The sequence below is a fragment of the Rhipicephalus microplus genome, chromosome 3 (genome assembly GCF_043290135.1).
Source record: "Rhipicephalus microplus isolate Deutch F79 chromosome 3, USDA_Rmic, whole genome shotgun sequence".
Taxonomy (NCBI): Eukaryota; Metazoa; Arthropoda; class Arachnida; order Ixodida; family Ixodidae; genus Rhipicephalus; species Rhipicephalus microplus.
In genome coordinates this window covers 84,425,317-84,446,959 of record NC_134702.1, presented here as the reverse complement: position 1 = coordinate 84,446,959, position 21,643 = coordinate 84,425,317, and the positions used below count along the sequence as shown (strand labels likewise).

The window sequence follows — 21,643 nt, the reverse complement described above, 5'->3', positions numbered from 1 at the left end:
ATACGAACCTTCCTCATTTGTGCTTCGCATATCGGCCATTCCCACTGTACGTGGGATCTTCTTTTTTTTTATCCAGAACACGCGAGCGTCGACTGCCGAGTCTGTAAGCGCCTGTTCCCGGTGCACTGGTGTGCGGTTCCCGGAACAGCTTTGCGGAACACAGCTGCCAAGAAGTAATCATAGCAGGTGTAAAAAGCAGAGATGATGATGGTGATATTTCTCCAGCCATGGCTCGTACCCACTCAGGGGGATCGGCCAAGAAGCGATGACTTGATTCAGTAAGCCTTTCTTTTTTATATATTCAATATCAAAACCACCCACCAGGGAAAAAAAGACGGAATAAACTAAAGACACCATAGGCAGAATGAAAGGAGTGCAATAGCTGTTTGTCACTCTTTCAGATCAGACAATCATTCATTACCTTGAATAGGAATTAGCGTGGTTAAACAAAGCTCCTGTTCATGGACGGCATTCTTTCTTCTTCTTTCCCGTTTTATTCTCCACTCTTAATGATGAAAATAGGCGCGCAGTGCAAGGTCATCTTCGTCTTCTATTCTCAACCTCTTTTTACCCGCGACAAAAGAAGCAAAAAAGTATGACACACAAGCGAATACACAAGCGAAAAGCATGACACACAAGCGAAAACACAAGCGAAACACCAGCGAAACTATTTTAGCCTAACCATAGGGTCACTTGAAATTTTTCACTGGAATTGCCGATCAATTCATTCAGCAGTAACCGATTTATCATTCTTAGCATTGAAATTCAATCCAGATATAATTGCATTACAAGAAACCTGGCTTTTAACACATCAAACTTTTCAAATAGATAGATATAAATCTTTTCGTCTGGACCGTCCACCAGAAGGTGGAAGGCTGGCGTTTTTAATAATAATAAAATAAGTCTAAAGGCTAAAATCGCGAATACGCATGTCACTGGAGAGCGAAACCTTCGCCTTAGAAATCACTTTGACAGGTTGCTTGCCTTTCTTATTAGTCAATGCATATTTCCCCTCAGGGGTTCTAGACACACGATATTTGGACGTTGCACTGAGATCTCGCTGTAGAGATAAAATTCTGGTGGGAGATTTCAATTCGCACCATACCTGTTGGGTTTTTTGAACAGATGATTGTGGTAAACGATCGTGAGAGTGGGCAGCAGATAACGATTTATCATGCCTCAATTCCCGAACACTTACTCTTATTAGTGGCATGTCTCGCGCAGCATTGGATTTAAGTTTTGTTAGTTCTTCCCTCACTAGTTCTTCATGGACTGTCTTGCATTGTGCCACCAACAACGATCACTAGCCAGTAATATTTGATATTGTTTGTTCTACAACACCACCATGCAGTCAGAACCGAGTATATATAAATTATAATAAATTCAAAGAAGATGTAGAATCTGCCTTGACCATTCATTCTTAGGAGACAGAAGACACAAAAGCTGCGAGACTTTGTGCGTTGCTCAAAAGAACCTATAAAAAAGCTTAATTCGTAGTTAAGTCTGCAAACAGCACAAATCACAGTCCGTGGTGGAATCCTGAGTGCGCACGGGATTACCGACAACGACAGGCCGCATTGATAAAACTTTTGTGCAATCAGTGTCCACGTAATTGGTTCGAATACAGGTTCGAATACAAGTTTTGTGCTGCAAAATTTAAGCGCACAGTTTCCTTAGCTAAAAACGAATATGATAGAAATCATTATGACTATCTTTCTAACCCTAAGCACAAAAGTGCCCTGTTTAGGTTCCTAAGATCGCGTAAAATTCTGCCATCTCCAACCAATGCAGTCTGTGAAATCATGTCGCCTGATGATATGAAGAAATCTTTGGAAGTCATCGCAAAATAACTAGAGTGTCGGTTCACATCAAGCAAGTTGTATGATCTAAGACCTCCCATGGTAATAACAGATTTTACTAGAGTTACATTGGAAGAGTTAGCTCAGGTTGTTCGGAATTTACAGTCATCAGCTCCGGGTCCAGACGGAATTACAGCTGCCATGATAAAATTATTTAAATTATCACCAGGTGACCTCCTCAACACTGTAAATCATTCATTAAGACACGCCTGGATTTCATACGATTGGAAATTAGCAAAAATAATTCTGATACAGAAGAAACAATGTTTAGGCTATACCATAGAAAACATACGACCAATTTCTCTTACTTCTAATATCGTAAAGCTTTTTGAAAGGGTGCTTCATAAGGGAATGACAAGCTGGATGACAGAAAACAAATTATTAAACCTTAATCAAATTGGCTCCAGAGAACACTGTTTGATATGGTGTTTCCACGCTGATTTAGAAAGCCGCATCCAACTTGCTCGCAAAAGAAGGCAACATGCTGCTCTAGTGACTTTGGACATAGCCAAAGCATATGACAGTGTGGAATTTTCAATGATATTAGAGATACTTCTAAGCCAGAATTTCTTAAAGTATATTATTGCGTGGCTGGGAGAATTTATGAGAGCAAGAGAATTTTATTGCTTTAAGAATGGCTGCGCTTCGACAAAATTTAAACAAACTCGCGGAGTTCCCCAAGGGGATGTTTTGTCTCCGATATTATTCAACGTCTTAATGAGTTAAATCTCTTGCAGCCAGGATGTGCATGTATATGTGTATGCAGATGACATTGCCTTCTTTGCAGCAAACATAGACATTCATTCCTTATATCAAAAACTGCAGAGGTATATGAATTTGCTAGAGGGGTGGCTTACATACAATATGCATGTCGCTAAATGTAAACAAAAGTGCAATGTTGCTATTTCCGTAACAGATCCTATCTCAATTAATATTTGTTTTAAAGAAGAGCCTATTTTGCAAGTTGAGTCGCTTAAATATTTGGGCATGATTTATAATGGTTATATAAACTGGACTTCTCACATAGAGAGTAGGGCATGTAAGGCATGACGTTCCTTAGGCATGATTCGCAGATTGACCAGCAGACGCTATGCTTTACACAGGGACGCCCTGCTTGTGATTTACATATTGTATATGCGTCCCATTCTAGAATTTGGATGTGTGTTATTCTCAGGTGGCCCAGCGTATAAGCTTAAACCTTTTATTGTTTTGGAGCGTGAGGCCCTGCGACTATGCCTATAGGGCTCCCTAAGTTTGTTGCGAAAAATATGTTGTACCAGGAGGCGCGCTTACCAACCTTGCCTTGTCGATTCCGTATCCTGACAGTTCAGGCTTATATGAAATCTTATAGCTATTTTGTAAGACGATCAAAATATCTATTCATTAACGACCCAGACTCTTCCTTTCTTGCTCATTTGCCACGTTTTCATATACCACAAATTAATTTTGTCCAGAAGCAACTAGACAGAATAAACGTAAAAATTCGAGATATACCAGCAAACGAGCCAAATCAAAATCTCATCATAAAATATGATGACATTTTCCCCTGTAAGCCGAAATTTCAATCACACTGGGTCCTAAATTTCCGCTTGCAAGATTACCTTGACCACGTGGAAACAAATAATGTAATAGCCACTGATTCTTCAGTAATAGATGAGAAGACAGGAGAAGGTATTTACTCTACTTCACTTGACTGGTCGTTTTCAGTAAGACTACCAGACTTTACACCTATTTTTGAAGCTGAACTTCTGGCAATTGTTCTAGCACTACAAAAACTAACTTTGGACGCCCTCACTGCAATAATAATTACAGACTCCCTCTCCTGACAGCTTCATCTCAATCAGATGCCTTAACGACATTCCTTACGCTGATTCCTCCACAGCTTAAGCTCTTAAAATTATTATTGGTACCTGTACATTGCGGGTTAGAGTTAAATGAAATGGCGGACTAATTAGCTCGGATGGCATTAAATGGCCCAATACTTTCTGTGATTCCGGTGCTGCACAATGTAACGGCTATAAGATATCGAATATTTGCACTCAGGGCTGATGCCAATGAATCAGTAACACCATGCACTGAATTTAGACATTTGAAATATCGATGAAAATCTGGCTGGTGTTATACTAGACAATTGTAAGTCATGCTCACAAGAATGCGATGTCGTGTGCCCCCTTTGAATCTATATTCACACATGGCTGGTCTGGGAATATCTCCCCTATGCAGCTTTTGTACAGATCTGGAATCAATAGACCATTATTTTTTGTCATGTCGCCGTTACAGTCTATTAAGAAAATGTCTCATTGCCATCCCATTTGCCAACCTTGGGCTGCCCTTCACCATTGAGAATATACTCCCCTTTGGTGCTTCGGTTCTGGGCTGCAGCCACACCAATGCCTTTAATGTCGTTTGCAGTCATCTTCGTGAAACAAAACAAATGCGCCTCTAAATTCCAATTTGCATATTTGTTATTTTAATATTATTAGGCAAATTCTGAACATCAATTTTAAACGTGTTCAAAATTACTGCAATTTCAATTCGAGATATATATTATTCTGCCTGGTCGAAATGGCAAAAAAAAAACTATTGCACTCTTTCTGTATTTACGTGTGCTTTATCCTCCTCCTGTTAGGATTGGGTATCATACGAAAGGCTTTATATTTCATATCCTCAATTCTCGGCCGATCCCCCTGAATGGGCGAGAGCCATAATGGAGGCATCATCACCATCAACAAGCGAAAAGAAAGAGATGGCACAATACAAAACAACAATGCCGAACCACCGCACTGGCTTGGCGATGGTTCGATTCACGTCCCATGTACGATATTGTCCCATTCCCTTCGTTCGCTGGCTGCAGAAAAGTCGATGCGTGATGCACTCAACGCTTGGAACTAATTCACACATAGGGTTCACTAGTTAGTCTCGCACACACTTTAAGTTATGTGTCGTCAGTCAAACGCGGTTCACGATAGTTCCAATTCAGTTCAAAGTCGGGATCAAGTGAAAGCTATACGGATCTTAGCGACGACCTTTCCTCTTCCATCTGTGTTTGAACTGCTTGAAGCGATTTGCAATTCGAGTAGAGAGAGAGAGAGAGAGAGATAAAGATACAAGGAAAGGCAGGGAGGTTAACCAGACGCACATCCGGTTTTCTACCCTGCACTGGGGAAGGGATAAAGGGGAGAAAAGAGGTTGCAGAAAGATGAGAAGGTACAAACAATCACGAGCACATCGGGGAGCACACACAGTTTACAGGCGGTCGCTCAGGTTTGTTGACTTAAGGTAAAGTAGCAGTGCTTTAGTTGCTTTCTGCGCAGATGCCCAAGGTCCTAGTATCTTCTGCACACAAAATGGTCCGGGGTCAAGTCGATTCAAAACCATCCGTAGCTGGCATCGCTGTGTGTCGTAGCAAGCGCAGCTGCACAGGACGTGTTCGATGGTCTCTTCATCTCCGCAGTAGTCGCATGTAGGAGTGTCTGCCATACCAATGCGAAAGGAGTACACCTTTGTGAATGCAACACCCAACCAAAGGCGGCATAACAGTGTCGCATCGGAGCGGGAAAGTTGTGATGGTAGCTTTAGCTTGAGCGAAGGATCCAGTTCATAAAATTGGCACCTTTGGAAGCTGGTAGACGACCAGAACGTGCGTGTGAGATCTCGAGCCAGCAGGTAAACTTGTCTTGCTGCATCATTCCTTGATAGAGGAATCGGGACTACACGGGTTTCTTCATGGGCTGAGCGGGCTGCATCATCGGCTAATTGATTTCGGGTAATACCGATATGTCCAGGCAGCCATTGATATATAATATCATGCCCTCGTGCTAGAGCTTCATGATGGCAGTGTCTTATTTCTTGTACCAGTTGGTCATGGCTCCTCCTACGCATGGCAGACTGCAAACTCTGAAGCGCTGCTTTCGAATCACAGAATATGACCCATTTTCCTGGACGTTCTTGAACGAGATATTGTAAAGCAGCCCTTATAGCAGCAAGCTCTGATGTCGTAGATGTAGTCATATGCGACAACTTAAACTTGATTGTCATTTCTGCAGCCGGAATTACAGCGGCACCTGATGAGCTGCTCTATGAGACGGACCCATCAGTGTATATCTGCGTTTGGTCTAAGTACAACTCATGTAATAATAGCAGTGTTGCTTGCTTCAATGCTACTCTGGAGTGACTGCTTTTCTTTTTGATTCCCGGAATTTCTAGACGTACTTGCAGCTGGTCGAGGCACCACAAAGGGCATGCCGTTCTCGCAGCTGGCGTATATCCTGATGGAATGCTCACATTCGACATGCTAGCCGTGTCCCCGACCACCACTTGGCCCTTCTACCTTCCGGAAGACCACGTGCTACGTTTTCAGACGTCATAGCCAAGCACCTAAACTGCAATTCGAGTAGCTCTTCCGGCATAACTATGCTGCTGACATGTGGTCAGTATGGCATCGTATGTTCGGTTAGTCTTTGCCTCACCCATCATTGGTATAACGCCGTGTCTCTGGAAGTCTTAGTGAGCTCGCACTCTATTTGGTTTCCGGCGATGTTTAGTGGTCACATGTGAGTAGCCTCTTTTCTTTATTAAAGACGATAGTCAAGAAATTTCTTGGGGACCTTGGGCGGAAAAATTTTGGTCTGTCTGTCTGTCTGTCTGTCTGTCTGTCTGTCTGTCTGTTTGTCTGCCGTACCGATACCTCAAACGCCACTGAACGGCCAACCCTATCCGCAGCACCCACTAATATTGCTCAACATTTAGCGTTCATAGTTGTGCGATTGTAAATAAAAAAGCGAATGTTGCGCATGTCTGAGGTGCCATAACAACACGTCTATGTCTTGTATGTCTGCCTTTATACTAGAAGATGACGCACACAAAACACTCTAAGGACTGTAACGTTTAACGCGCTGCGCTGACAGTGCAACGCGATGCTGAAGAAGGCGTTTCGAACGCTTTTCTACAATGGCACGGTGGTGGCACCTGCCCGTCGCTTTCCATTCTACACCTCATCACCTCTGTGACTGGCGTGCATCTAGTCCGTGGTCGCGCATGCCTTCGTTTTCGAAGATAACTGCCAGATGGCGCTCGTGTTTAACGTGTCCAGGTGCGCTTGTTCGCCTACATTACACGCTCGAGGCACTCTAACGCAGCGCCTTCAGAATACCATTCACCTATTTTCTTCCGCAGAACATCAAATAAACTTTTTGTTCACTCTCTCCAGACGCAAGACTATCGTCTTTCGACGACAATTACAGTGTAACAGGTAGATTTGGGCCAATTGTTTCGTGGATTCCTTTTATTTTCATGCAGTCCTTCTATCGTTTCAAGCTGTTAGGTGCTTTCGTGGGCTTCTTCAGTCCTGTATGCCTTTAGCATGATGGCTGCGTCTATTCAATTGCATACTGCAGAAGTTGAGACTCTCTTTCAGACTTGTCGTGTTGATGGCTGAAATGACGAATCGTTTGGCTCGTACTGATTTCGTGTCATCTTTGACGCTATTTGCGTGTTTGCTTTCCCGTGACCTTCGATTTTCGCTTCACCCTTTTCTCTTCTTGACACACTTTTAGGGCTTTCATAGCAATGAAGTAGGATCTGACAAGAGCTTCGATAACAGAACAGCTCTAAAAGTCTTCAGTGCTCCCGCGGCCAACAGACGATAGCGCCACAAACTTTTAGACAGTATTTTTGACGGAACTGTTGGAGCTAGTTTCAAAGTACATTTGCTAAATTGAAGCTCGTCTCCATTTTTCAGCTTTGCCACCACTTACTCAGGATCACAGTGCTAAGGCCATGTTGTGAATCCACCACTCTACACTGACACTTTTGTCCCGTTGCCATCGTTGGGAACAAGGAGGATTAAAAAATATTGTTAGAGTGGAAATGATTTCGCAGAAGTGAAGCCGTTCCTCTGGCAAGATGGTGGCTGTGGCGGCCATCTTACTAGGGGCATTATAAAGTATCACCGTACAGCGATTGTGTTGAGAAAAAATGTTTAACGATTTCAAGTACTTCGTACTCACCTAGGGGACAGCACTGAGCCGTCCCGCTAATCAGACTGCTTCACGTACAGCAATTAAAAACGAAGCGTTTCTCTCGCAAGCCCAACGAGTTTAATGTGGGAACTTTTTCGGGTCATATAGTGCTCAAAGTGCGTCTTACAGTTACTAGTTTTCTTTAGTGATCCTCTAATTGGAGGCAAAGTTCTTTGAAGATTCAGTCATCCATACTTGTTTCTGTGTGTTATTTTGTCGGGAACAACTATTCTTTAATATAGAACTAACGTACCATTTACATAACATACCAAATCCACTTGATCTTTAAGTGGGCATCATCAGAAAAGAGCATGTTTCCGCCATCTTGGCAGTGGCAAAAGGTGGCTTCACGTCTGCTGGCAAGGCATTGCGGGAGCTTCCACTCCTGCAATTTTTCTTTAATCCTCCTCGGTTGGGCATTCCCTTACCGTGCAGATAAGTGAAGCTTGGAGTGGACTTCGTCACTGAACTTTCTGCAGGTTGTGCAAGTGCGTGAAACAGTCTTTTTTCCAGTTTTCTACTAGAAGCTGGGTATCCCATAAGGTTCTTAAGACGTCAAGGTCAAAGCGTGCACAATTTATGACGTCGCTTTCTAGTTCTTCAGTAGGTATAAGGCCATAAATCTGGTGGTCAACTTTCTGGAACTCCTGCCTCATTGATACAACATAAAAACAATATTCATTGAGCTTGCCTATTCGCAGTGGTGCGGGCAAAAACACCATATCGCTTGCTTTTAAAACTTCTTTTAGTAGCTGTGCTTAATGATCTACTGGTATGTTGGAGGCTCTTCAGGTCGCCATCAATCGCTATGTTTGTCTCATTCGAGCTCCTCGGTACATCTGTCTTATTTGTCAAAGTCAACAATGTCAGTAATCTCATTAAAGGATATTACTTTCGTAACCACGCTCACTTAAAGGCTTCAGCGTTTCGACATAGGGAACCTTGAATTGATTATCATCGTGCTAGCACGTTGGTTCGAAAAGTGAACAGTCGGCTTCGAGGCCTAGACCTGCAGGACGGGCGTCATCGTAGCAAAAGCTCATCTTCTTGGCCTCGTGAGCTTCGTACCTGTCGCCGAAGCAAAACTCAAGTGGGCGGGCAGACATACCGTTAGCTGCACCGAGGGCTAGGCTGACAGGATGCGGCTGTCTTCTGTCCATGGGCATTCTAGCCTTGCGAACCTCGGGTCGTCGTCTTGAAGGACAAGGATAGACCGGAACCAAAGGAATCGTGATGGGCTCCCGCCTCGCGAACCTCCAGACGACGAACGCTGTTTCATCAATCCATGACTCGCCGTCTCGGTCTCTGTTCCAGCCGGAGACGTAGTATTCCCGGGTTTCACGGCATCAAATGTAAAAGACAGAGGCGGACGTCATGCGTGCCTTCTACTTTCGCGTTTTAATCTCCACTTCTAATGATGATAGTAGGCGCGCAGTACGACACCTTCTTCGTTAGGGAGCCTACATTACCGCCTGTTTAACAGGCGGTCATGTAGGCTCCCTGATACTTACTTAGTATTTCATTTTCAACAGCAGGCATGCACGTATCCTCGTTAATTTCACCGCTGTGCTCTATTAAATGCTGTTTATGGACTAAGCGGCTGACACTCGCGCGTTCAGGCTGAAAAATTGTGCGTCTCTACATGTGTTTGGTTAAGAGTCAAACACCAGAGGGAAAAGTGCAACGTATGGGCGTGACAGGTCAGGTTGCACATTAACACTTAAGAATTGCGTTTTCAAAACACCCTTTAAGCGGTGCAGGGAAACTTAGCAGGCTTAGTGCTATAGTAAGGATTATGCATGACCATGTACATGTAGCTTCAGTAAAAATTGAGCCCTGATTGATTTTGGAGTCTGACGGGACGGCTCTATGCTCTCCCATAGTAGAGTACCAAGCACTCAAAATCGTTAGCCACTTTTTTAAACACACATACATGATTCATCAATGCCTGGTCGATAAATGCACAGCTTGTCCTTTACCACCGATTATAGCTCATACTCTGTCGTGATCTGCGCGTGATCTCCTTGTGTCTTTGGACCAAGAGAAATCATTTGACCGACTATAGATCACACATATATTTTAAAGCGCTCACAGCCTTTGGTTTTTCTTGTTCTTTTGTGGAACTATGTAGACATACCTACTCTGGTATAAAAAAACGCAGCATATCCACGGAGTAAATGATGGAGAGTGGGGCGAAGCATTCGTCCGTCCATTCGTTCTTGTTTCCGTCCGTCCATGCGTGCGTCGGTGAGGACGCCCGTGCGTCCATCCGCCCGTCCATGCCTGCGTCTGTTCGTGCGTTAGCACGTACATCTGTGCGTTCGTCCCTGCGTTCGTCCATGCATCCGCTCCTGCGTCTGTCCATGCGTCCATCCGTCCGTTCAGTCATCCGTGCGTCCATCTATGCATCTGTCTGTGTGTCCGTTCGTCCACCTATTAAACACTCCAAGTACTACCATCTCACATCTGTTCATCACATATTCCTCATATAGAAGCACCGTCATCCAGCGGACATTCCAAAGACTGAACGAGAGGAGGCACACGCACACTTACGGCTTGCGTTTCGTGTCCACTTCCCACCTTTAACCACCTCGAGTTCATGGTATATACTAGTTCACTAAATTCATGGCACTGCAGCTCAACGCTCGCTAAACCTTTCTAAAACCAAGGATGTTACGCCCAGCGAGTTTAACGTAGCAACCCTTTCTTGTCAGATAGTGCTCCATGTACATGCCAATGGCCGCTAATGGGGAATGAGAGAAAGCAGAATTCGGCTTTTAATGAACGCGCACGCTGCGAATTTTTTATTGTTCAACAATGCACAGGAGAAATCTCCCACCGGCGCCACTTTGCAGGTCAAAACCTAAGACTGGTTACACACTACGACTACGACTACTACAAGGGACGAACGGGTGCTGCTCTAAGTAGCTTCGCCCTTAAAATGATGTTGGCCCGTGCGCTCAGATTTGGGTGAACGTTAAAGAACCCCTCGTGGTCGAAATTTCGAGAGCCCTCCACTACGGCGTCTCTCACAACCACATGGTGGTTTTGGGTCGTTAAGTCCCACATATTTCAAGAGTCCTGGGCCTACTAGTGCAGGCATGGGAACGTTGGTGGGGCCTACTTAGAGATGAAGTGGTTTTATGTGTTAGTTTTAAGGCGCTTAAGTTAAAAGGTAAGTGTTTTCGATGCAATAATACATCAAGTGCGGTGATGGCGCAGTGGTTAGAGCATCCGCCTCGCATGCAAAAGGTCCGTGGTTCAAATCCCGGTGCCGTGCAGCTCCCAACCGGATAAAAAAAACCGCGTGGTGGAACTGCATTAAGAGGCCTTGGGTGCGGCCTCACCGGTAACCACCGCCGGGAACGCACTCCCTCACGACACAAGGATTGGCCACCCTGGTGCAGTATCTGGCCACTACCTCCCACATGCATACTTCAAATAACTCACGGCCCTCAGTTTCCAGCAGCTGCGAAGCAACTGACCAGGCGGCGGTCAGATCTGCAACGCAGAAGAGGGTGCTAAGAATCTCTGTATCCGGACAGGCCGCCATTGGAACCTGAACCTGGCAACGTTTAACGCTAGAACCTTATCTATTGAGGGAAGTCTAGCTGTACTATTCGTAAGCCTGTACCACCTATGAAGGTGGTACAGGCTTACGCGCCTACATCCAGCCATGATGACGCTTCAGTTGAAAGCTTCTATGAAGACGTCGAATCGGCAATGAAAAAACACAGTATACTATACTAATGGGAGACTTTAATACAAAGTTAGGGAAGAAGCAGGCTGGAGAGCAGGCAGTGGGAGAATATGGCATTGGTACTAGAAATGCCAGAGGAGAGCTACTAGTGGAATTCGCAGAACGCAATAATTTATAGATTTTGAATACGTTCTACCGAAAACGAGGAAATCGCAAGTGGACATGGAGGAGCCCTAATGGCGAAAATAAGAACGAAATAGACTTCATAATGAGTGCACACCCAGGAATCGTGCAGGATGTGGAAGTGGTTGGCAAGGTACGATGCAGTGACCATAGAAGGGTACGGTCTCGAATTCACCTAGACTTGAAGGAACGACAGAAACTGATACGCAAGACGCCAATCAATGAGCTAGCACTGAGAGGGAATGTACAGGAATTCAGAGTGTCGCTTCAGAACAGGTACTCAGCTCTTAGTGAGGAAACCAACCTTAGCGTAGATACAATGAATGATAATCAGACGAGTATGAATACGGAATGTGCAGTGGAAGTTGGAGGCACAGTAGTTAGACAGGACACTGGCAACCTTTCCCAGGAAACGAAGAATCTAATTAGGAAGCGTCAAATCATGAAAGTCTCAAGTACAACAGACAAAATAGAACTGGCAGAGCTTTCGAAGTTGATTAATAGGCGTCAGAATTGCGATGTAAGAAGGTATGACATGGAGAGAATCGAACACGCTCTGAAAAACGGAGGAAGCGTCAAAGCAGTGAAGAGAAAACTTGGGATAGGCAAAAATCGGATGTATGCACTAAGAGACAAACAAGGCAAAATAGCTACTAATATGAATAGGATAGTTAAAATAGCGGAGGAGTTTTACAGAGATCTGTACAGTAGCCGAAGCAATCACGACCTTAATGCTATAAGAACTAGCAGTAACCCAGATGACACCCCACCAGTAATGATAGAAGTCAGAAAAGCTTTGGAGAGCATGCAAAGAGGCAAAGTTGCTGGTGAGGATCAGTTAACGTCAGATCTGCTGAAAGATGAAAGACAGATTGTGTTAGAAAAACTAGCCACCCTCTTTACGAGGTGTCTCCTGACGGGAAAAGTACCAGAGTCTTGAAAGAACGCTAACATCATATTAATACATAAGAAAGAAGATGACCAGGACTTGAAGAATTACAGGCCGATCAGCTTGCTCTCTGTAGTATACAAGCTATTTACAAAGGTAACTGCTAACAGAGTAAAGAAAACATTAGAATTCAATCAACCAAAGGAACAAGCAGGATTTCGAACAGGCTACTCAACAATTGACCACATTCATACTATCAATCAGGTAATAGAGAAATGCTCAGAATATAACCAACCACTATACATAGCCTTCATAGATTACGAGAAGGCGTTTGATTCAGTAGAAATATCAGCCGTCATGCAGACACTGCGGGATCAGGGGGTAGATGAAGTATATACAAACACTCTGGAAGAAATCTACAGGGGATCAACTGTTACCATAGTTCTTCATAAAGAAAGCAACAGAATACCAATCAAGAAGGGTATAAGGCATTGGGACACAATCTCCCCAATGCTATTTACCGCGTGCTTAGAGGATGTTTTCAAAAGCCTAGAATGAGAACAGTTAGGGATAAGAGTTAATGGAGAGTACCTTAGTAACCTGCGCTTTGTTGACGACATTGCATTGCTGAGTAACTCAGGGGACGAGTTGCAGCTCATGATTACGGAGTTAGACAAGGAGAGCAGAAAGGTGGGTCTTAAAATTAATCTGTAGAAAATGAAAGTAATGTACAACAACCTCGGAAAAGAGCAGCGCTCCGAGATAGGTAATAGTGCACTTTAAATTGTAAAAGACTGTGTCTACTTAGGGCAGGTAATAACCGCAGAGCCGAACCCCGAGATTGAAGTAACTAGAAGAATAAGAATGGGGTGGAGCACATTCGGCAAGCACTCTCAAATTATGACAGGTAGATTGCCCCTATCCTTCAAGAGGAAGGTATATAACAGCTGTATCTTGCCGGTACTTAGCTACGAAGCAGAAACCTGGAGACTTACGAAGAGGGTTCAGCTTAAATTGAGGACGACGCAGCGAGCAATGGAAAGAAAAATGGTAGGTATAACCTTAAGAGACAAGAAGATTGATTGATTTGTGGGGTTTAACGTCCCAAAACCACCATTTGATTATGAGAGACGCCGTAGCGGAGGGCTCCGGAAATTTTGACCAGCTGGGGTTCTTTAACGTGCACCCAAATCTGAGTACACGGGCCTACGACATTTCCGCCTCCATCGGAAATGCAGCCGCCGCAGCCGGGAATCGAACCCGCGGCCTGCGGGTCAGCAGCCGAGTACCTTAGCCACTAGACCACCGCGGCGGGGCAAGAGACAAGAAGAGGGCAGAGTGGATTAGGGGACAAACGGGGTTTAAGGATATCATAGTTGAAATAAAGAAGAGGAAATAAACATGGGCTGGGCATGTAGCGCGTAGACAGGATAACCGCTGGTCATTAAGGGTAACAAACTGAATTCCCAGAGAAGGTAAGTGGGTTAGGGGGAGACAGAAGGTTAGGTGGGCAGATGAGAATAAGAAGTTCGCGGGTATAAATTGGCAGCAGCAAGCACAGGACCGTGTTAACTGGCGGAACATGGGAGAGGCCTTTGTCCTGCAGTGGACGTAGTCAGGCTGATGATGATGATGATGCTGCTGCTGATGATGATGATGATTAACACACAAGGACGAGTATGGGTGACCTAATCTCCAATAAAATTTGCCTTGAATTCAAGGCTTACTAGAGAAAACTGGTAACATATAGGCACACGTTGAGCAATATCTGACACGAAAAAGCTGTTGCGTTAATTTTTTTCAAAACTTTGTTTCGTCAGTCGGCAAATCAGATGTCATTTTCCTCATCAAGTGTGAGGCTGGCGGGATGGCCTAATGCTGTCCCATAGTAAAGTACCTAGTGCTAGAAATCGTTAATTACTTCTCCTAAACACAAAATTTGTGCTTTTTCTAAATACATATTCACCTGTGGGAGGTCTGTTCCTTCAGAGAAATATAGTGCTCTCTAGTTCTTGTTCTCGCGGAGTGAGAACAATTGGCACTGTCGCAGGCCTTTGTTTGTGGCTTTGGTCCGCGATGTACAAAAAATTTTCGTACTCAGTGCTTTGGTATAACTTTCGTCAATGCGGCCTCATCAAGTGCCAAGCCTACGGGACAGCCTCTTACTCTCCCACAGAAGAGTATCAAGTACTCTAAATCGTTAACTCCTTTTTACAAACACAGGCTGCCCCCCGACGGCCACACCTGCTTTCGAAGAGGGAATGTGCTTGGCACTCTCTCTGCCGGGGTGCTAGGGGACGACAGCGCCATTTGTCGTAATTTTTCCCCTCCAGTAACCAGTTACTTGTGCTAATTATTTTTAAGGGCGAAGCTCCTTAGGCTGTGGGTAGTTCCCTCCTCCGTATGTAGTATGTAGTCACATCTAGTGTGTGACTTGCTTAATAGATGGCGTTGTGTGTATATGTCCTTGGGAATAATACAACTAGATGACATTAGTGCATTTCACAGCATATCCACGGAGTGATAATGAGTGGGACCAAGATTCCATCCGTCCATTCGTGTGTCCAACCGTCCGTGCGTCTCTCTGTTCAACCATTCCTGCGTCCATCCGTTCGTGCTTCCGTCTGTGCGTCTATGCTTCAGTCCATCCACCTGTCTGTCCGTTCGTCCTTTCGTTCATCCATACGCCCATCCGTCCGTGCTTCCGTCCGTTCGTCCGTTCGTCCATGCGGACGCTCGGCCGGATAGACAAACAGACGGACGCTTCGCTCCACCCATAATAATTTACTCCATGGATATGCTGCGATTTTTTTCGTTACGACTGTTTTCTAAGGTATACCAGGAATCGAGCGGTAAGGTATACAAAAACTCGAAACATCTCGAATCAGGCCTCCGACCACCTTCCTTGTAGATGTGTATTTATGTTTCATTCGAACATTGTCGTATGGTAGTGAAGTATACACTCTGAGATATGGTCGATAAATGGGTGTATTCTTCTCCAAAAACAATAATCATCATTGGGCTAGCTTGCTCTTTCTTTCTTGAAAACTCGGCGCTGGCCACTTTCCTATCAAGAATGATGTGTCAAGCTAATGACGTGCATATCGCTCGGGATCTGAGCGTGCCGGCTCTTCTGCCTGACATGTGTAGGATACGTGGAGACCTCTCCCAGCGTGCGACTTGGTAAGCTGCAGGTATTGGTTGTGGCACCATCTTCCGCCGACAGGAATAGCAGCCTGCCATACCTCAATGGGAAATATATCAGAAAATTTATATCTCTTGAAGAAAGCTAGTTATCAAAAACGACTGCAGGTTATAAGTAGCAAAACATGTACTTGTATATTCTGGAAAAATTGCATTGTATCACTACAAAGTATGTGGCTTCCCACAATAATTCCACGCCGCCCATAAACACACAAGGGACCCCAGTGTTTAAACACTCTGGGAAGCCACGCGATTTGTAGTGCGACACTGCAAATTTGCCAGACTGTTCAAATAAGTCTCTAATGTCTAGAGCCGGGATTCGCTTTTGATAACTAGCTTTGTTCGTCAGGTATGATTTTGTTTCGCCTGTTGCCCATTCAGTTAAGGCAGGCCTCTGCTGTTGCTGGCGAGAGATGGCGCTACGTACGATGTCCCCAAATCCTGTCATGCATGCGCTTTGCTTCATAGTTGCTCATATTTTCGCCGTATTGAATAGTGATTTTTTTAGACTCCGTCCACTCATGGTTTGCCCATCCGTTCATCCGTGGTTTGTCATTCCATCCGTCTGTTTGTGGCTCGTCCATCCGTCCGTGTGCCTGTGGTTCGTTTGTCTGTGCGTAGCTCATGCTGCGTATATCCTGGCATAGCCAGGCTAAATTTCAGAAGTGGAGCTCCTTAGGTTGTGGGCTGTTCCTTCCTCTATAGTAGTAGTAGTAGTAGTAGTAGTAGTAGTAGTAGTAGTAACCTCTAGTTTATGAATTGCTCAATAGATCGTGTTATGTGTATGTTTTTGGAAATATCACTGGATGGCGTTACTGGTTTTCGTATTGTTGACTATTTCGTACAATTGACGCACTTATGGACGGACGAACAGACAGACAGACAGACAGACAGACAGACAGACAGACAGACAGACAGACAGACAGACAGACAGACAGAGGGATAGATGGTAGACGAACGCTTCAGCCCACTGATAATCACTTCATCATTCACTCAACGGATATAATGTGATTTTTTTTGAAGATTACAGGTTAGATCTCTACCAGCGGCAAATTGTCTTTTCTTTCACATTAATTTTTTACAAATTAATTTCATGATTACTTCAAGCGACGTTCCTTATAGGTTTCTCGGCTTGACTACCCGTTGCTTCTCATTGGCAAACGTCAAACGTTGTCACAACGGTGCGTTTCGTCTTTTGCCACGGAATAAGAATTTTCGCTGCTTTAATTTTATATGTCACGTTTTTGTCCCGTGTCGACCTAATTACGTGAATTATGCCCCATTAGTGTCTCGGGCCACAATTGAACGCACTCCCTCGCCTATTAAATGCCCAAATGAAGCAAAGTCCAGCAAAGGTGCAGCGATAGTATCACAAAAGGCACACTGTAAACTTCGAGTACAAGGCGAGATTGCAGTCAACGTGTGGGCGAGGCTTCGTTGGCCGTCACGTGCGCGTCCGGGGTCAGTCACGCCGACAGTGCTCGAGTTGGGTGCGAACAAATCACGCAGTGACCTTCTATGCAAACACGTGCGTGGAGCTTGCGTTCCGTTGCTGGCTGCATGAACTGTTCGCGTGCGCACGCATGGGAAATGTGGCGTGTAATTCAAAAATGAGATGGAATATCACGCTTGTGGACTCGCTCGCTTGATTTCGTGCCGACCGGTTGTGCCCTCGTGATCTGCGACGTCAGCGTAGCTCTGGCAGACTGGGCTGGTCCTACGCCAACTGCTGACGCCGATCTTTGACGACAACGTAACTCTGGCCTACTGGACTTGCCCTACGCTATTTCCTGACGCCGACAAGAGCTCCCGCCAATGGTCCTCGGACTCCTGCGACCGTGTCCATCTTTCCCGTCTTCTCCTTACTTCCGTCGTTCGCTGTCCCTGTGCCTCGCTCTCTCCTTCCTCTCTCTCTATCTCTTTACCTTTTAATCCTATCCTTTCAATCCCTTCTCTACCCCCACCCCTCGTGAGCTACTGTTGAGGTGTCCTCCTCCTGAGAGACAGTTACGGGGCTCACTTTTCTCTTCTTTTCACTTAAAATCACTGCCCCATATTGCGCATGTGGGCACTGCCGTGTGAGAGTTGACAAGCGGTGTAAAGATTATAATGGAATGCCCACAGTAGCATGTGTGCCTTTTGTTATGGGTGGCCGGCTTTAAACTACGAAGGCGTCATGATAATCACTTGTTCTGGCATGCCACGGGAATGTACGCTCACACCACGCATTATTACTGCAATATTCCATGTTCCATACTGAAGCATGTATACAAAACGCGCCTGTTTGTAAAGTACGAGTTGTTTTTACTGTATATTTCGAAGCAGAGGAAGTGATTTTCACTGCCTTTCGAAGCCGACACGTGGCTCTGTGATAGAACACCCACTTGCGACGCAAATGACGGCTGTCGTGGTTCTGCGTGCCAAAACGACGTTTTGGTCATGAGAAGAGCCACAGTCGAAGACTCCTTAATAATTTCGGCCACTTGGGGGTCTGTAACGTGCACCTAAATCTAAGCACACGGGTGTTTTCTCCGTCTAAATGCGGCTGCCGTGGCTCGGAAATGAGCCCACGCTATTTTACTTTGCACACACGAGACCATACGTGTGAAGCTGGAACACCTGGTTATTTATTTATTTATTTATATTCGACAGCATGGATAATATAAAACGAGGTCATGTGTATTTTTGTAGTATATACACAAAGTATATACACAACGCCGTTAACTAAGGCGCAGTAAACACAGTTGAAACCGCCACTAGGACATCATGTGGAGGACACCTAGCGAGGCCACATGCCACGCATACCACACAAACACAGAATAGGTACGGTACATCAACCACGGCTGGCCCCTACGGCGTCTCTCATAATCATAAGGTGGTTTTGGGACGTTAAACCCTACCTATCAATCAATCAACCACGGCTGAGGGAATTACCCCGAACAATAATTAATGACCGTACAACTTGAAAGGTGGAGAACGGTCAGGCACCGCTTGTACCCATTTGACCGGCGGATGTCCCGTGGTGGTGTTCAAACCCGCCACCCGCCGCAGCTGAGTCGTTTGGCGTTGTGATTGAGCCAAGGAATGAAGCTGTCAATTCACCTCTACTATTCGCCTACGTTACAAGCGGTGACCATAGGTGGCCGACGATAACGGCAGTATACGTAGATCACCGAGATACTGAACGCATTGTTGTTTAAGCCTTGCCTTTTAATAGCGCCGACTTGGCAAGGGATGACCACGTTAGGTGGGACGTCACGATAGAGAGAATACAGACTAGTAATGCCAGGCTACAACAAATTAACAAAAATATGATCCGTAGCTCATAATATTCAGAATCCATCAATAATAATAATAAAAATAATAATAATAATAATAATAATGATAATAATAATAATAATAATATCTGGTGTTAACGCCTCAAAACCATGATATGATTTTCAGGGACGCCGTAGTGGAGGGCTACGAAAATCTCGACCACCTGGGTTTTCTTAACGTGCACCAAAGTCTACGGGCCTCAAACATTTTTACCTCCATTGAAAATGCAGCCGCCTCAGCCGGGATTCAATCCCGCGACCTTGGGGGAGCAGTTGAGTGCCATAACCGCTAGACCACCGGGGCTTTTCTGTCATGGAATTTATTAATGTAATAAAATGCACAATACAGTCACAAATAAAGCAAACAAAAGTACAATTACATGACGACAATAAGCGCTCAATCATTACTGAGGAAGCGCTCAATGGCTAACACAGCGTGTAGTGGAAAAGCGAAAGTTCTTCATATCATGGTATAGAACAAACGGGGTGAGACCTAACACCTCACCAAGATGGGGTACCAGTCCGCTCTAAAGTCTATATAGGTCGTCATAAATGTCCTTAAGGTGAACAGCTATTTTAATAAAGTATGTGCTTGAAGGTTAGGTGAGGTTAGAATGTTGTAGGTAGCCGACGAATCTAGCCTTGCATAATTTGCAGGCAATCGCCCCGCCCGGTTTTTTCTCTGCTAATTGTATCTAATGTCCTTTAGTTGTTTATTTTTAGCTAAACACGAGCAGGCTCTTAAAAAACCGTGCATAGCGTGACGTAAGTCTGCATAAGCCGGTGGCCTCTGTGCTATTTCACATGTGGCATTGTGCCGGTACTCAATCTCGCTGCACCATACCCCAAACATAAAGCTCTGTTGAAATTCCTACGCGACATGGACTTGAATAAGCGGCTGTAACAGCAATGTCGCACACCGCGAAAGACAAGACTGGACTATGACTGAGTGTGCGCGCGTGTGCTGCCGAATGTGCCGTGTTTATCTCTCTTCCCTCTATCCTCCCTACCTTTCATCTCCCCCATCCCCCTCCTATGCGCAGGGTGGCAAACCGGCTGCCTATAGGCTAGTTAAGCTCTCTGCCGTTCTTTTCCTCCTATTTTTTTTTCTTCCCATCACCAGTCACATGCGAGGTCTGTAGCATTCAAATATTTTAAAGAAGTCGCAACACCTGTAGATCAAGTGACCACGCGAAACACAAGATCAGTCACGCTGTCACATGGCGAGCCTAAACGTTGCAATTCCTCAAATAAACGTTAAAATTCTTTTTTAAGCTCACGCCACTTCAGCAAATAGCGTTCTGTATCGCCATTTTCCTTGCACTTCGGGCTCAAGGGCGTCGCGAAGAGTCTGATCTTGTGGAGCCATGCTGGTGTACGCGCTGATTCCATTCGGATGCGATGAAGCAAGCAGGCTTCTTCCCTTGATAGCCCTTTTGTCACAATTGGCTGGTGAGGCGTCAGCCATAGCTAGTGAAATAGTGGTGGGTTCTGGATTACCGTCCTGCATACGCGTGTTTCATAAGCTGGGGGTACCCACGAGGAAAAAAACATATATGACACTTTATCAAGCGATGTTGGTAGAACATAACGTATAGTGCGACAATTATTGACAAAACTTTTTAATTTTTTTTCGGCGCTCGCTGAAGGATATCCCAGAACAGAGTGGCGTTTTTACAGTGAACAAAAAGCAATGTTCTATCGTTTCTGGCAGTTTACATAGACGTCACTTCATAAAAGAAACAAAAAGACCTTTTCTTTTTAGCCATGTGTTTACCGAAAATGTTTCAGAGTGGAGTCTATAGAAGAATGCTTTTTTTTTTAAATTAGGAGGAACGTGTATGTTGCGCACTCATTTCCACACATCGTAGCCTGGAAGATCGAAGTACAATGAACGGTACAACGCAGGCAGGAGCATACTTAGTAGGTCCTTATACAGTACCTCGCGTGATACTGTGTACAGGCATTCTAAAGAAAAGCGAGCTTCAAGGAACTGATCTGCGAGATAAACTCCCTGCATGAATCCCCACATACACGCGTGGCCAGGCAGATCCCACCCAATTCATCGGCACGGCATACAGGATTAAAAGCCATTAGGTTTTGTTTAGCGCAGCTCGCAAAGCTCTCATTGTCTTTGCCTAGCAGCTTCCCTGGCTTCCTTTAGAGAGCACAATCATTCTAGTTTGCTTAAGCCAGCCCTAAGTTTTCGACATTACCCTCTATACCCAGGGCGAGCTGAAATGTGCCTGCCATATACAACGACAACCGAGGCCGCACGTTTCGCTCCACGCTTTCGTCGAGCAACGATATAAAGCTTTCAGCGCCCTGTTTGCTTCGTTCTCGCGTGCCTAAGTTGCCGGAAACATAGAGCACTTCAAGTGCGCAGCCAACTTTCTTCGTCCTTTATACACAAGCCGGGTGAGTGTGCGCCAAGCAAAATCAAACCTAACTTAGAAAAAAGACTTCGCGGA

General features: G+C 45.0%; 1 protein-coding gene and 1 long non-coding RNA gene across 2 annotated transcripts in view; both read left to right on the top strand.

The window, feature by feature from the left end:
- Positions 1-21,643, top strand: part of LOC119172831 (SEC14-like protein 2) — a 151,730-nt gene that overhangs the window by 22,290 nt on the left and 107,797 nt on the right. The window lies entirely within an intron of this gene.
- Positions 87-6,675, top strand: LOC142803248 (uncharacterized). Its single transcript, XR_012894024.1, has 2 exons — positions 87-278; positions 6,066-6,675. It is a non-coding gene; the product is annotated as an uncharacterized LOC142803248 (long non-coding RNA).